The sequence below is a fragment of the Micropterus dolomieu genome, linkage group LG03 (genome assembly GCF_021292245.1).
Source record: "Micropterus dolomieu isolate WLL.071019.BEF.003 ecotype Adirondacks linkage group LG03, ASM2129224v1, whole genome shotgun sequence".
Classification (NCBI taxonomy): Eukaryota; Metazoa; Chordata; class Actinopteri; order Centrarchiformes; family Centrarchidae; genus Micropterus; species Micropterus dolomieu.
In genome coordinates this window covers 33,760,902-33,776,991 of record NC_060152.1, presented here as the reverse complement: position 1 = coordinate 33,776,991, position 16,090 = coordinate 33,760,902, and positions in this window count along the sequence as shown.

Sequence of the window (16,090 nt, the reverse complement as noted above, 5' to 3'; positions counted from 1 at the left end):
ACGCCGATTTACAAAGTATTAAAAAGCCTTTGCTCACAGGGACACACGAGGGAAAGTCTAATCAGCTGTGAAACTCAGCAGCTGCTGATTAAATGCTGCCACCGAGTCGCTTTGTTGTTTTTGTCAAACATGCATGTTTTGCCCCCCCCCCCCCCCCCCTCCTCGGACATTGATTCCACCTTTCACCGTGTCTGACGCACAACAGGGACTTGAGCTTCTTTCGGGATATTTTTTGACTTTGATGAGATCAGGTGCTATTTTTTTAACAGAAGATCCACAACCACTGGTTAAAACAAAACAACACTTTTTTTTGAGCAGCTGAATGAATATCATTGCAATGCAGGTCACGTGGTTCATCTGGATTTTTGTAGCATTTCTACAGCAACAAACTTTTCTATATTTTGTACCAGTTTCTGATTAAAAAATTCAGATGACACCAAAATTCAAGCTTTGTCTATCAATATACAGATTATTTATCCCTAAACACTGAGCACAAAACAACATTTGAGTGACATCTCAAGGCCCAAAACTCAAAAAAGTATTCAAAAAATCCCCGGCCTTCTCCCGTCATTAAAGCCAATCAGAGGCTGACGTTGATCCCCTGCACGTGTGTGTGTGTGTGTGTGTGTGTTGGAGATTTGTCAGTATGGCTGGTCACCACTGCAAAGTAGGCACTAATGAAATAAATCCGTTGGCAATTTAAGACAACAACGTACAGTAAATTTAGCCTTTAATCTACAGCTTGCAGCAGAACCAGTCAGTACCGTCTGTCTGCCACAAGATGGAGTCCATTCATTTGATTAGAAATGTTGACACCTGAGAGCAGACCGCTGCGGGTGTCCTCTCACTGGAAGCCTGTCTGCAGGTGCCTGTGGCAGCAAAATGGGACAAATATTAATATTACGTATAGTGGAATAATGAGATTATTTAGAAGTTAGAGAGGTTGGAGCTGAGTGTAGTATGTAGTTATGGGTGGTGATGGCATAATGGATAAGATGCCTGCCTTTGGTGTGAGAGAGCCGGGTTCAATCCCCCACTATGACCCATCCGCCATTGTGTCCCTGAGCGAGACACTTAACCCCTCGTGCTCCAGAGGCGTGCGACCTCTGACATGTATAGCAATTGTGGTATGAATAAATGTAAATGGAATCCCTCTGAACTTAAGTTTAATTTTGAGGTACTTTTTACTCCCCAACAATTCAAAGGGGAAAAATTGTACTTATTACTCCTACTACATTTGTCTGAAACTAGTTTCCAGATTGATTTTACATACAAGACACGGAATTAATTTATAAAGTATGACACGTTGTTGTAGATCTAGAGGTTTTCAAAGTGGGAGGTGGGTCTACGATTAACCTACGTGTGTTATTTGGTTAAAGAGAGAGTTCAGAGATGCAGTAGTTTCAGGGGATTTTACTCTTTTCTCCTTTATCAGATTAAGAAACTAATAAATGCCTGAGGACAGACCTTTTTTATGTATTTGGCGTAGTTTGAAGTTATGTCAAACAGCAATATTAGGCTTTCTTGGCTCAACTGTTGAGAGTATGTGACTAAATAACATGACCACGAATTGAGCAAACTAGGCAAGCAAACTAAGGGCAGATGAGTGGACGCACAGTCTCAGACTTTCAAACAATCAGTGTCTAATGTGAAAATTAACTCCAGTGTCTAACTGAAAATGATCTCAACCAGCTGTAATATTAAAATACTGCTTTTGTACCAGTGCATCAGTAACATTATGAGAGGGAATATCTGGTGGAGGAACGGGGTTCATTCCTAACTTATAAAGTCACTTTAAATTGACCTTGCTTATTGGAGAGTAGTTAAAAAATGAGAGGCGCGTGTAAAGACTTTTAACAAATAATCAGTTGTTTGTTTCTCACTTGTACCATCCACATTAGTTAAGAGGCTGGAGAACTGAGAAAAATACATTTTATTAAACTTCTACTGGATGTATGCCGACTTATAGAATGGGCCATAATGAAGAAATACACATTTAAAGAAATGTTCTGCCTCGTGTGTAGCTTCACTGCCGAGACAGACAAAATTAAACAGATGTTTTTTTAAATAAGGATTGGTGAAAGAACGCTGCTGGCTACATTTGCCAGTTTTGCTAACTTACACTTCAAACCCAGCTTGTTTTTGATCAACGGTTTAAATTTATTTATGTGAGAGTCGACCAAATGTGCTTTCCGAACAAGTGGGATCTGATTTTGGAGGAAGTTTTTATTGTTTGCCATTTAAAATGTGTAAGTTTGGTGTTTACAGGCTGATACCAATGTTTTTGATACAATTTTAAATTAACCTTTTTTTTAGTTCCTACAAAAAAGGAAAATAACAAAGTACAAGATATAATGGATAAAAACAAATTAAAATAATAATTTGTTTGCATGCAGTGTTACAGCTAAAACTGATTTACTAAAACTCCCAGCTACCGCACAACAGTTATTTCATTCAAATGAAATTATGAGCATTTTAGCAGATGGTCCCCCTTCGTCCCAGAGAAAACGAGGTTCATCAGTCGCTGCCTCGTGGGACACATGGAACAAGAGTAATGTACTAAAACATCTTGTCTTTATAGTAGAGTACAAATAATTGTTTATGAATTTGTGTGAGACTCACTGTTTTGTTTTACTGTGTTACAGCTGTGGGAATAGGGAAAAGTGTCCTGTGGGCTCAAGCTGTGATCACATGATCTGGAGTACTCACCAGGACCACTACTGCTGCAAAACTGCACCTGCACTGAGAGCCAATGGGAGGGGCCGTAAGGTGCCCAGGAAGGGCAGGTAGGTCATGTTCATTAGTTTCTTTGGGTAGGGAGGAAGATATTCAAAAGACTGCTGACGAACAATAACTCGCTACGTCCATTTAAACTCTCTGAACATGGTTTCTATGTTGATCTTATTAAAGTTCAGAGTCCTGTTTCTCCTCCTGAGGAAAAGGTACAAGGTAAATGTAGTTGTCATGTTACACTTTGTAGTTCCCTTTATGCTACAAAGCAAAGGTTGTACAGGTCCATCTCAGAAAATGTCAGTATCATAGAAAAGTTTCTTTCATGTTTTAAACTTGATTATTATGACTTAAAGCTCATAGAAATCCATATGTAAAACTATTAGAATAAAGAAAGTATAATATAGAAATGTCGACCTTCTGAAAAGTTGGTCGGGGCTCCTTTGTTTGAATAATGCGTTGTGGCATGGAGGCACTCAGCCTGTGGACCTGCTGAGGTGTTGTGGAAGCCCAGGATACTTTGATAGCGGACTTCCGCTCGTCTGTGTTGTTGGTCTGGTGTCTCTCACTTTCCTTTTGACAATACCTCAGTATACCTCACAGTTAGAAATAAACTATTTTGCATGGTGCAGTGCTGAGGATGAATTTAAGATTCTCACAGCTCGGGGGACGAAGCTGCTCTTCAGTCTGGCTGTAATCTCCTCTGTATCTGTTACCAGACGGCAGCAGGGTGAACAGGCTGTGGCCCTCTGAAAAGGAGGATCGGCTGAGAAGGTTGGAAACAGTTAAGGTTTTCTTGAGAAGTAAGCGGGAACAGTACAGTCCGGTCCAGGACCGGAACCAGAAGGACTCTTCTTCATGCTTTGTTGACATAACACATGAGGTGACATTAGGTCAGCGTGGCAGATCAGAGACACTTTGTTGGACTGTAAGTCCAATCAGGAGTTGAGATATGCAGGAAGTTAGGAACCAAGGAGCAGAATCCAAATGCAGGGTCTTATCCAATCCACGGTTCTTGGAACCAGTTCTCGATACCCAACCCTAACTGAGAGTCCTGCAGCAGGTACCTACAGAATTACTAAACCAGAGACCGCCAACGTGCAACTGCTGTTTACATTCATTCATCCGTATAGAGCAGCGGGCGGAAGGTCTGCAGCGTAATGGTTTCACTAGATGTGTGTTGCTGAGAGTCTTTAACTTATGTATTGTTGTCTTCGCTCTCAACAGTCTCCATCGGCATTAGACACTTGTAGATAGAAAAAAACAAGAAGCCTCTCACAGGTCTTGCAGCCCCAACATGGTTTCTCTGTATCTGCCAAACCCCTGACGTGTAGTTACAATTTTCTCTGCTGCGAGGACAACTGTGTCCACTCTCCACCTAGTAAATGTGTAGCATGACAAACGTTTTGACAAATGTTTAAATATTTTATTGGTATGCATGATCTGAGCAGCTGAGCTCAAGCAGGTGACCCTGTGGGCTGTGTTGCCACGCCAGTAAAAGAGACAGGCGTCTAATTAGGACTCTGCTATTAATTGATGTTTTACAGTATGTTGATGTGGAAGCCAGACAGAAAAAAGATAAAAATGTTTAATAGTCACAGTCAGCCACTAGTGAAACCACCCATCTGTAATGTTCAGCTTTAAGCTGCCAAAACACACAATGAAGTACTTTAACATCATAAAATCTGCAGCTTATTGGCTGATTCAGTTTGACTGGGAGTGAGAACAGCAAGTGAAAAGATTTATTTCAAACAGTTTAGGGATTATTTTTATTCCATTGACCACCAATAACTTCTTATTACCACTAAGTGTTTTCCAAAGCTAGTGTCTTTCTTTTTTCTTTTTTTTCTGCTTTCGCTTTTTCTATAAAACTCACCTTGCAGGGAACCTTTCTGCACAGAAAATCTATGGTGATGAAATCCGACAGCAGCAGGATGTGTGATTGTAAAGAGAGGTAACGATGTGACGAGAGAGCAGGACACCCTAAAAACAAAGTTAAATATTTCTTGAACACGTTTTAAATAAACTGAGGAACACTCCAGCGTGGTGGTCGGTGTATTAGCGTCCCTCGGGATCAATAGCGGCAGCCATCATTTAGCTTGTAAACTTCACAGCTGCAGCAACTTTGTGTTGTGTGACCACAAAGCAGCCAAGAACAGCTGCAGCCCGAACCGAGACTGATGGACAGTTTGGATTAGTTCTTGTGTTCTGATAGAGACATCGGACCCAGGACTTTTCTTGGATAGTTAAATTTTATGATCACGTCTGACACACAGTTTTATGGCTACATGTGTGGTTTGGACAGCAGGACTGCTTAAGTGCTTTACCTTTCACCTTCAGCCATGTCTGGGAATTTAATGCATGTTTTATCTTTGCAGTCTGTTTGTGTGTTTTCAGTGAAATGGATCTCGCAGTGCTGCAATTTCAGTTTTATCTTTGTTATTTATTTTTGGGATTTGTTGCCTGTTTGGTGTTTTAGATAAACTGAATATCTTTGGGGGTTTGCACTTTTGATTAGACAAATAAATCAATTTTATAACACTTAAAATAACCAAGGTTGACCAAGGTGCTTTACTGGTAAATATTACAACAATAAAACAGTAATTACACAGTAAAAACTACAGCATAAAACATTAGGATATACAGTATATGATATGTAATTATATTAAAATCGCCAAGGATAATAAGTGACTTACCTCAAAGGAAATTCCAAAGATAAGAGATGTGATTTTAACAGGGTTGTAAAGCGTTCGCCTCTGGTTTTGAGCTGTGTACATCAAGGAGGAGGAGGATCTCAGCACTCAGATATGACATTGGGCCGTGGAAATTATAACAGGAATTTGATAAACAGGAACTGATTATTCAAGAAACTAATGTGCAGATTAATTGATAATGAAAACCAGTGGTTGGCAGATCTGGGTTTTTCAGTGGTTGATGCTGATATTTAGAGAGCGGGGAGGCCGATATATAACGCCGATTATTCCTGCAGAGTACAATCTAATCTCCAGTGTTCTCTCAGCAGTAAAATGTTGTTTTAGAGCTTTATTAATGAGTGAAACTGAAACACACTTTGGGTTCTGCTGTAGATTTCAGAGTGTGGCTGGTGTTTAAGTGAGAGCGGGGTACAGTTTGTGTGACGTCACAGGGATGAAAGGGAAGCGGCTGGACTACAAACGAGCTGTTTTCAGAGCAGAGCAGAGTTTTCTGTGGGAGATGGGAACTCCCTTTGAGCTTTATCACTTTGCAAACCTGTTACATGCACTAAAAAGATTTATAACTCAATAAAGGAGAGGGGAAAAAGCCAAAAACCATAATACCACCTCTTTAAATGAGCTACTTTTACTTTAGTAGATTTTTATACCAGTAACTTTACTTGTACTAGGGCTGGACAATGAAACAATAACAATAATTATTACAATATAATTTCTTTCAATAACAATATAACAAATGAATATTCAATAATAATTGTATTCACTTGAATCATAGAATCATCAATTTTTTTATTAAGCTTAAAAAGCTTTTACTTAATTTTACTTGTGCAAGATTTGATCGTAATTGTTTTTAAATGTTCTACCTCAGATTTGTGAAGTGATCCACTGTTCTGACCATAAAGAGTCACACAGTTAAATGTAAATGTTCCATATTTGTAAAGCACCTTTCTAGTCTTTTCGACCACTCAAAGCGCTTTTGTACTACATCACATTCACCGATCACACACATTCATACACTGAGCCTAAGTGTTCAAACAGAAACTAACATTCACACACATACATACACTGGCGGAACAGCCACCAGGGGCAATTCGGGATTCAGTATCTTGCCCAAGGACACTTCGACACGCAGCCTAGAGGAGCCGGGGTTGAACCGCAGACTCAGCACTTCCTGACCCACAGCCGCCTCTCACCATCAGGTTTCTTCAACTTTCACTCAGGAGAAAAAAAATCAGCTTTTAAACTCAAAAGAAATAAGGATTTGAAACTACGTCGATATCGAAAGATATGCAGTCTTGTAATCTGCACAGCTGTGGAGTTGCGCTTTAATTTGTCCTGAAAGAAGTGCTTCGGCCTCTGTGGTCTGATGAGGAGCAAGGACGCAGCTGCAGGCGTGATCGTCCCTTTACTCAGTCGCATATCAAACCTCTGAGTGTTTCCTGCTGTTTATACGCACAGCTGAGAGCTTCCACCAGTCCAGCTCCGGGACCGAGGAGGGCCTCTGGGGGCTCAGGGAGAGCTGGCAGAGATATAAAATGTCACACAATACCAAGGACGTTTGGTTATCTGAACATGTGGAAATGATCCCAGCATGTGTAGTCGATAAGCAGTGTTGAAGTGGTCACATACTGTACCCGTGATGGGCTCAATCAAATGCTTGACCTTTAATCAGTCATGGCAGTTGGCTGCAGGCTCAATCAAACTGTTGACCCCCTTCGTGGTTTTTAATCTCAGAGGGGAGTTCAGGACCAGCTGGGAGACTTTGAAGAACTATACAGGCACACAAACCCCTCACATTTCAGCAAAATTTGCCGTTTTGAAACCCAAATGGATCACCTAAGACAGTATTTAGGCCTACCCGGAGTCCTCTCCTCTCTAGCATGAGCTTTGCAACTGTACAACTGGTTCTGCCAACAGCCAATCAGAGGCAGCGTAGGGCGGGTCTTTTTTCTACTCCGCTACACTGCGGAGTCTGACAGCTGAACACGTGAGGACGGTTGATGGTTTATATAAAATACTGTGAAATTATCGTCACATCTCGTTCTTCTGACACCAGTATGATGCATCGCGTCTCGTAAGCCGTACAGTATCGTCAGTTTTCACATCAAACTGGAGGGATAATAAATAATAACTATTCAAATAATAAATTCTAAATTTAAGTAAACTAAAATGCCTAATTTTTAGAAAAAATGTAATAAAAAGTGTAGCTTGAAGTGATGAAGTGTAGTCTTAACCAGTTTTATAATAAACACACAACTGAACAGCTGTAATGCCTCCTTCTCTTTCATTTCCTCTTACAGAGCTACCACTTTCCTACTTTCTGTTGTTCAGTGAGAAACCTGAGCTCCAGCTAGCATATTGGAGATCTATGAGATATTCTGGTTTTGAACTGCCCGTGGGAGGAATGTACATGTAAAAATCTGTACATTCTTGATTAAAAGTCATGTGAAATGTCTTTTATCTTTCGTCTCCTCAATTCGGGTGTGTTTCCAAAACGTCTCTGGTGAATCTCGCAGACTCGACTCGCAAGCATCGGTATGCGCAGATTTGATTGGCTGAGCAGCGTCACATGAGACGATTGGAGCACATGCGATTGGTCTGTGAGTTTCCTGGTCCTCTAAACCAGTACAGTAAATGCTAGAAAAGCTGCGCGGGTTAAAATAGAAACGCTCCGTCACGAGGTAGTAAGTCTCAATAATAAATGGGCTGTAGGTCGGCGGTCCGCCTATTAGTGACCTCTGATGTAGAGTGTCAGGTACCTGTGTCATGGCGAAGCCTGGAACTTTGCTGCCATGCCACGGACACGCTGGTAAACAAAAACTCAGAAGTCTTACAACAGGGCATCATTAGTGTGTTAAGGCAGCGGTTTGACCGGGTTGCTGCATGAAGAAGGTAATTGGGTGGTTGTGAGATGTTCTGTGCGTGCAGTGGCCTTAACTTTCTGCCAGGCTGGTTGAGTGAGACACGTTATCCTGGCGGCGGTGTTGGTTACCGGGAACATTGACAGTTAACTGCTGTGGGCTTTGGGCTGGTTTCTAACCTTTGAAATTATTGGACAGATTGGAAGAGGAGTTCGTCATCATAATAACGTTTTATTAATTTTCTTTTTAAATATCTCCTCCCTTGCTCGCAAAAGACAACGATCCAGCTGCTTTTATTGGCATAAAATGTACAAAAATGGAAGGCTGCAGGGCCGGTCAGAGCCGGAGGATGGACAGGATGTCTGCGCTGTGAATCCTGGATGATTCAGAAGGTTTTAATCCTCCAGCCTCAGTTACACAGAAAAATTCTTGGATTGTTATGACTGCAGCAGAAGTGATTCAGAGCGGAAGCAGCTGGCCGACTACTTCAGATCCCAGCAGGTGAAGACAGCTAATTCATGCTCTTAAATGAAATCTTTGTGCCCTTGGGTTAAGTTGTGCTTTTAAATCAAAATCATTCATGCGCACAAAAAAGAAAAGCTCTTGAATTCATATTTATATTATATATCATATTTTCTGTTTAACAGATAAATTAAAATAATAATGAATGGTCATAAACACGGGAGATTATACTTTTTTTGATCAGACTTAGAAAATGGATCACCAGAATGGGTTTGTTTGTTTTTTTTACTTGCCTCTTCGGGCTTCCATATAATTGTTATGTACTATTAAATGTTGTACTGTCAATGATATGACCGCCACACACACTCAAAAACTCCTCTCCTGGGCCAAACCAAATATCTTTCCACAACAGAATACTGTATGTTCACATCTGCAGAAATCAATCACAATGTCTGTTTTTTTGCCTAAATCAACATACAGGCTCCTCGCTCTCCCACACACCACAGCTTCGAGAGAATAGAAACTTAAATGGGCTCTTCAGATGCAATAAAAAGATGTTCTACACATTTACACAAAAGGCGACAAAGTGAGCATTTTGGTCACAAGTTTCTGTTTAAGTCTGTTTGACTTTTGTATATTATGTAATTGATCCTTGTTTACATGTGAAGGAAAGACAAGGCCGTTTTTGTTACCCACCTTTCAAACACAGAGAGGCTTTACATGAGGCATAGGGCTGGACAATAAAACAATAACAATAATTATCAAAATCTAATTTTATTCAATAACAAATGTTCAATAAATATTCAGTAAATGTTTGGTTTTATTATCTTTAATCACAAACAAATTAGGACTTCATTTTTTTATTAATGTTTATTTTGTTGAGGAAAAAGCTTAATTTTACTCGTGCATATTTGTTGACAAAGATTTTATCACAATTGTCTTGAATGTTCTTCCTCAGATTTGTGAAGTGATCCACTGTTTGGCCTCAAGAGTTTGTTCTGACTATAAAGAAGAGTTTAAACCACAATTAACCATCAGGTTTCTTCAACTTTGCCTTTAAACTCAAAAGAAATAACGATTTGATATTTATCATAATAATTATCAATATCGAAAGATATGAAACTTTTTATCCTGATATCATTTTTGGCCACATCGGCCGGCCCAAATGAGGCAACAACCTTTAAAAAACACATAAAAAAAAATTTATAATATAACAGCCTGTCTTCACCAGTGCAGGTCGATGCAGCAGCGTGGCACAAGAAGTCAGATAATGTAGTATAGAGAGCGACAAAGTCTGTGTGAGGAGGCGGTGGGGTGAAAAAGTCCAAGGTGACGTGTTTTAATTTAAACTAAGTTTGTAGGTTCTGAAATTAGCACCCGCCAAATGCGAAATCGTCGGGAAAATGCAAATCATCAGGTCACAAACAACCAACACACCAGTCAGTTCAGGGAATATCTGAATAACCAAACTCACCAGTGGAAGAGGCCCAGTCTGTGACAGCCAGTGTGATGGGCAGTGGAGCACTTAGACCTACTCTGTTATATTTACCCTGCATCTTCAATTCAACCCTTTGCTAAGCCCCACCCCCCTTAGTTAATGTTGCTAAGTCCAGCAAAATTTGTCAGAAAAAGCGATCTCAGAAAGAAGCAGACAGTTTTGCGGTTGCATTGTGGGTTTGAAGGTCGTATTCAGGTTGTCAGACTCAAACTGAATGAAACGGACATGAAGAAAATGAAAGATGGAGGCTAAAGCCTGCCGATCAGAGTACGAGTGAACCACCGCATCCCCCGACGATTGAGACAAAAGACAACGATATTAAGGATCAACAGTGTTCCTGTACAGCTGGTCGGCCTCTGTTCATTATTACAGTCATTAAAAAGAAGAACAGCAGGACTTTATTACAGTCAGTAGGAAGTTGGCTAGCATTAGCTAACTGACATTAGGAACAACCCACAGCTGACATGTTTCTGGATTTATTTTAGGTTTTGGAAAGAGAACAAATGGAACTTCTCCTTTCAGCCTCTCTGGTAGCTTCTCTAACTATTACAAGATGCTGCAGGAACAGCGTTTGACCAGATCTTAGAAAAATACAGCTAGAAAACGACTCTTTTTGCATTAGAGTCAGTGGAGCGCAGCCATAAAAGCGTCGGACTTCAGTTAGAGCGAGTCCTACACTGTGCTGTGATTGGCCAGCTGAGTATTCGGTGCGTGTCTTAGTGAAGGGTCCATTGAAATACCTGGTTGTTCAGTAAGGTGGAGTGAGGTTTTGGTAGAGAAAGATGTGGGTCCTTGTAATGTTTTTGTGTAAATATATTGAAGATTGAATGAAAACATTATTTAAATGACATGATGCCTAAATGAGCTGAATGTTATGTTCAGAAGTGTTGAGTTCAGACCCTGGTCACGTGACTTAGGTAATGCACTTATTTTAACCCAAACCACCATCTTTTCCTAAACCTGTTGCCTAAATCTGACCAAACCGATTATTTACATAACACACTGAAGGTCCAGTACTCCTGTCTCTGGACTGGTACTTCTCAACACTCCTACATGGCGTTTTGGGGAACAGTCATATGTGGTTTATGTATGAGGACATGTTGAGACCAGAATACAGCTGCAGTGTGAGCACTGCGCCTTAATGATGCCTCTCACTGTTTTTTTCCGGATAATTTCTAATTATTCCAGAAACTCTGATAAAACTGGACTCAGAAGAATAGAAAGTTAAATCTTTTACTTGCAGCAGGAACCATGTCTGCAGCCTCACAGAGGAAAAGGTGGGGCTCCTGCAGAGGGCGTGGTCTCTGCCTGGTTCTCCTCCTGTGTACCCTGGCTGTAGGTACCAGTAACTTTGAAGAAGAGGGGTTTTCCACGGGAAACACAGTAAGCTGATAACATGAGACGAAGCTAAATTCAGGCAGCAAACCGTGGAGATGTTAGAGCTTTAAAACTTTCACACCCAACATGCGGGGTTCGGTTCAAACAGACTGTGGCATGGTTTGGTTCAGGTCATTAACTCTGGTGTATACGCTGTGAATTCAGACTGTTATGGACCCAGAATGCTTCAGAACATGAAGTTAAAAGACTTTTGTCCTGTTTCGTCTGTTTCTGTAAATGATTGATTATGATATCAGCTAAAAGAGGCTAAACATTTGTCAGTATGAGCAACCTCACACAGAGTCACCTGATCTGTTATTAATATAAAATATTGATCCGTGCAGCTTCACAGATCAATCACCTGTGTTTTATAAGAGACAGATATTTATTAGTTCTGAAACAGCTGTTTATTATAAAGACAAAGAATCCTTGTGAAAGGATGGATTAACACACAGGAGGAGAACAAACGCACGTGTGCACATTTTCAGCTGAGGACTGCAGCTTACTTTGGCTTCAACTCAACAGTCAATCATGATTTCAGCTAAATGCTAAAGTTACTGTTACCTCGTCTGTGGTCCGCTGGCAGAACACCGGCTGCTTTCTGACCAGGTGCTGTCTTGCTGTTGCCGAGGCGACATAAGTTTGGTTTTACGCTGGACGGACGGTAACATTACAGAGTTGTTGTTTTCTTTAGCTTGAAATAATCACAGACTTTGGACACTTTCTTCTTCGTCCCTTGCTGTTTTCTCTCTCTTCATCCACTTTGCAAACAACGGCATTATAATCACGTGGTGTTCACAGCGTCAGCGCCATGTGCGACAGTAATAAATGTCCCTGCGAAAAACTGTGCTGTAAAGTTACATGGATTAAACGAAGCGTCGATGCAAAGAATTTGTGTCGAAGCATTTTAGTAATCGATTTAATCGACGAATCGTTTCAGCCCTAGTTAAGGGTCTTGCTCAGGGACACATTGGTGTCACAGTGGACTTGAACCCGGGTCTCTCACACCAAAGGCATGTGTCTTATCCACCTCACATTTTTCATCTACAATACTGCATGTTAATATAGTCACAGTCAGCGTCTAAGGACATTGTTGCCGTCTCGTCATCAACTCGTTTTAGTGACGGGGAAAAAAGGTCGTTGACGAGTATATTCCGTTTAGTTTCGTCTGACAAAAGTAACACTTGTTGGAAGTGGATCCTGCGTGTAAGCGGGAGTCGGTGGAGGTTGTGAAGGACGGAGGTGATAGGATCTCTGCGACTGTGGGAAGTGAGCGTGTGGACATATTGAAGTTTACTGATGATTTTGTGAGGCGAACCGTAGAGGACAAACGAGTCTGGAAGTGATGAGGGCACGGAAGAGTTTTTCTACAGCAGTAGTAAAAGACGAGGAAGGCCGGAGGCGGGCGACGTTCTTGAGGTGGAAGAAGGCAGTTTTTGTACCTGGTTGACGTGGGGCGGGGTCAAAGATGACTCCAAGGTTCCGGACCTGAGTCACACGGAGGCCACGTGTTGTTTTCTTTCCTGCCAGAGTTTCAACAACTCCGTCTCTGATTAGTTAGTACTCGTTGCCTCTGTTGGTTAGGGTTAGCCAATTGGATGCATGGGGCGGGATTTTGTTGTCGAATCTCTGGCAGGGTTCTGAGTCACGGCTTCTAAACGCTGTACGGAGACAGGAACTGTAATAAAGGCGATGAAAACAGGAGTCTCCCGTGAACATCGGGAGGGTTTGAAAGTATTTGTGTGAACTCCGATCTGACCGTCCAGACTGAGGTTGCACTACACCTGTATCTGATTTGGACCACATATCGAAGTGGCCCAGATCTGACCTGGAAAGGATCAGAGCTCATGTGACTCACACTGCTAGAAACAAATCAGAGCCACATATGAGCATTGGCCTGCAGTCTTGAACGCGGCCTATATGACCTTGTCAAAAGTGCACCAGCCTAGTTTCCACAATCAAACAGGATTCATCGTTTTTTAGAGAAAGGAAAAACAATGCGATTCGACTCGAGCGTCTGCATCAACAGCAGCAGATTAAAGGAACAGGAGCCGGCTCCTTTTAGAGACTGGAGATCTGTCTGAGCTGGAGAGGGACCAGACGCATCTGCCAGAGCAAATAAAACACGAGCTCGCAGATTCGTCTGGTTCCCCAACCCGTTCTCATTCCCAGGTTGTCAAATGTCTACGCTTTGTCACGTCCTTCGGCGCCTGCTAGCTCCACACATGGCGGCCTTTAGCATTAACGCTAAAAGATAAATAACAGAAAGGTCCGTGAAAGGACATGTTCGGGAAGGGTGGGTCAGGAACCGGGCTTTCACCCAGGAGACCAGCGTTTGTGTCCTGTTTGGGAAAATAAGTCATTAGATAAGACATTTATTGAATTTAGTGATTTTAAGGGCGCTTTCACACCTGTAATTGGGTTCATTTGGTCCGGACCGAGTGGGGGGAAAAAAGATTCACTGCTGCATTTTAGTTCTGTTCCGGTTCATGTTCGCACTGCAGTTTTACAAACGAACCAGAGAAGTAACCATGACGTCACACAGACGTACAGGTAGCTTGTTGATTGGACAGTTTTGACGATTGTCATCCTGCATCATCAGGACCCACGTGGGGAAATCAAACTCCGGTGACTGACAGAAGTTTGTGCAGCACTTTAAAGCTTCTGATCTGTATCGCAAAGATAATAATAATAATTTATTATAAGCACGATTAGTAACGTCAGACCGCAGATCGACCACATAGCCTATTATGAATAATAACATAAAAACAGGACATGTCCAGTAATGATTCGAGGCTTATTCGCCTATAGTATACTGTCGTATCGCTGTCACACATGTTTTGATGTTATGAATACTACTTGCCCTCTTTTTTTTAAACAGATTTTAACATATTAATCAGGGAAATACCCGCGCTGACAGGTAGGCCATACCTTTTAAAATGATTTTCATAAACATAGCAGCTTTTACAGATCAATTATAAGATCGCTGAACACATGTGGCGGCCAGACGGTGGATTTATTAGTGGTTTAGCTTTGGAGATAAAGCTCAGGTCACATCTCTGCTATCATAAAATCCTGTGTTTGGTTCGTTTGCTTTCACACCACGAGCGAACCGCACCAGAGTTTGTTTGAAAACGTACCAAGACCACCTTGAAGAGGAGGTCTCGCTACGCTTGTTTGGTCCACTTTTGGTGCGCACCCGAGTGCGACTGCTGCATTCACACCTGCCCAAACGAACCGCTCCAGGGGGGAAAATTAACTCTAGTGCGATTCAACCGAACTAAACGAGGCAGGTGTGAAAGCACCCTCAGGCACCCCTAAGTTACGTTTGACCCAAAAACACAATCTTTTCCTAAACCTGACCACATTGTCACGTTTCACAACATTAACCAGAAGTTTTATTTTGAAAGTGTAACACAACGTTGACCACAGAGCACTACATGTAACAAAACAACCTTCTTAAGGAAACCCAGGGTGTTAAAAAGCGACGCTAACGGGTCTTGACCAAGTGTCCATTTGTGACGCCGCAGGATGAGAACAGGTTCCCAGGCTTATATCTCAACAACTATTGGAAGAAATGTAGTTCAGACCTTCCTGTTTCCCTCAGCATGAACTGTAATAACTAACTTGGTGATCCTCTGACTCTTCATTTAGCGCCATCATCAGGTCAACGTTTTAATTTGTGCAATACTTTGGTTTATAACCAGATACCTGCAGAACTGATGCAGTTTTGACAGCGCGTGCGGCCTCACGGAGCCACTAGACATCGTCTGATTGATTTTTGATTAACAAGAAGGAAAACAGGGGCGGCGCAGTGGTCCGGTGCATAGTGCTGTGGCCTCACAGCAAGAAGGTCGAGGGTTCAAAGGCCGGGGCAACCGGGGTTTGTGCAGTTTGCATGTTCTCCCCAGACTAGGTTAATTGGTGACTCTAAATTGTCCTTAGGTGTGAGCGGTTGCTCGTCTATGTGTGGCGATGGACTGGCGACCTGTCCAGGGTGTACGCCGCCTTTTGCCCGCCCCCAGCTGGGACTGGCTCCAGCCCCCCTGCGACCCTGTACGCAGGATAAGCAGTTGACACTGGATGGATGAAAGAAGGAAAACGGGCACAGCGTGAACTTTAATCCACTGAGAGTCACGTCTTCAACCAACGTGAGCCAGAGGGGTTTGTGCTGGAAGGAATTTAAAAGTTGTTTTTATGTAACACAAGATTTAACATACAAATCTCTGCTTAAAGACTCAGATTTCTTCTTCATGATCCAGGGGGGTTCATTCATGAAATAATTTACTGTGAGTGCAGTTCTGTGGTACTGATACATGAGTAAAGGATTTAACTACCTCACCTCTGCAGTGGGAGGGTGCGGGGGCTGGGGGGGGCTGGGGGGGGGCTGGGAGGTGTCTCCTGCAGAAACAAGCCTGCACCGCCCTACATGGCCGCGGGACTCGTGTGTT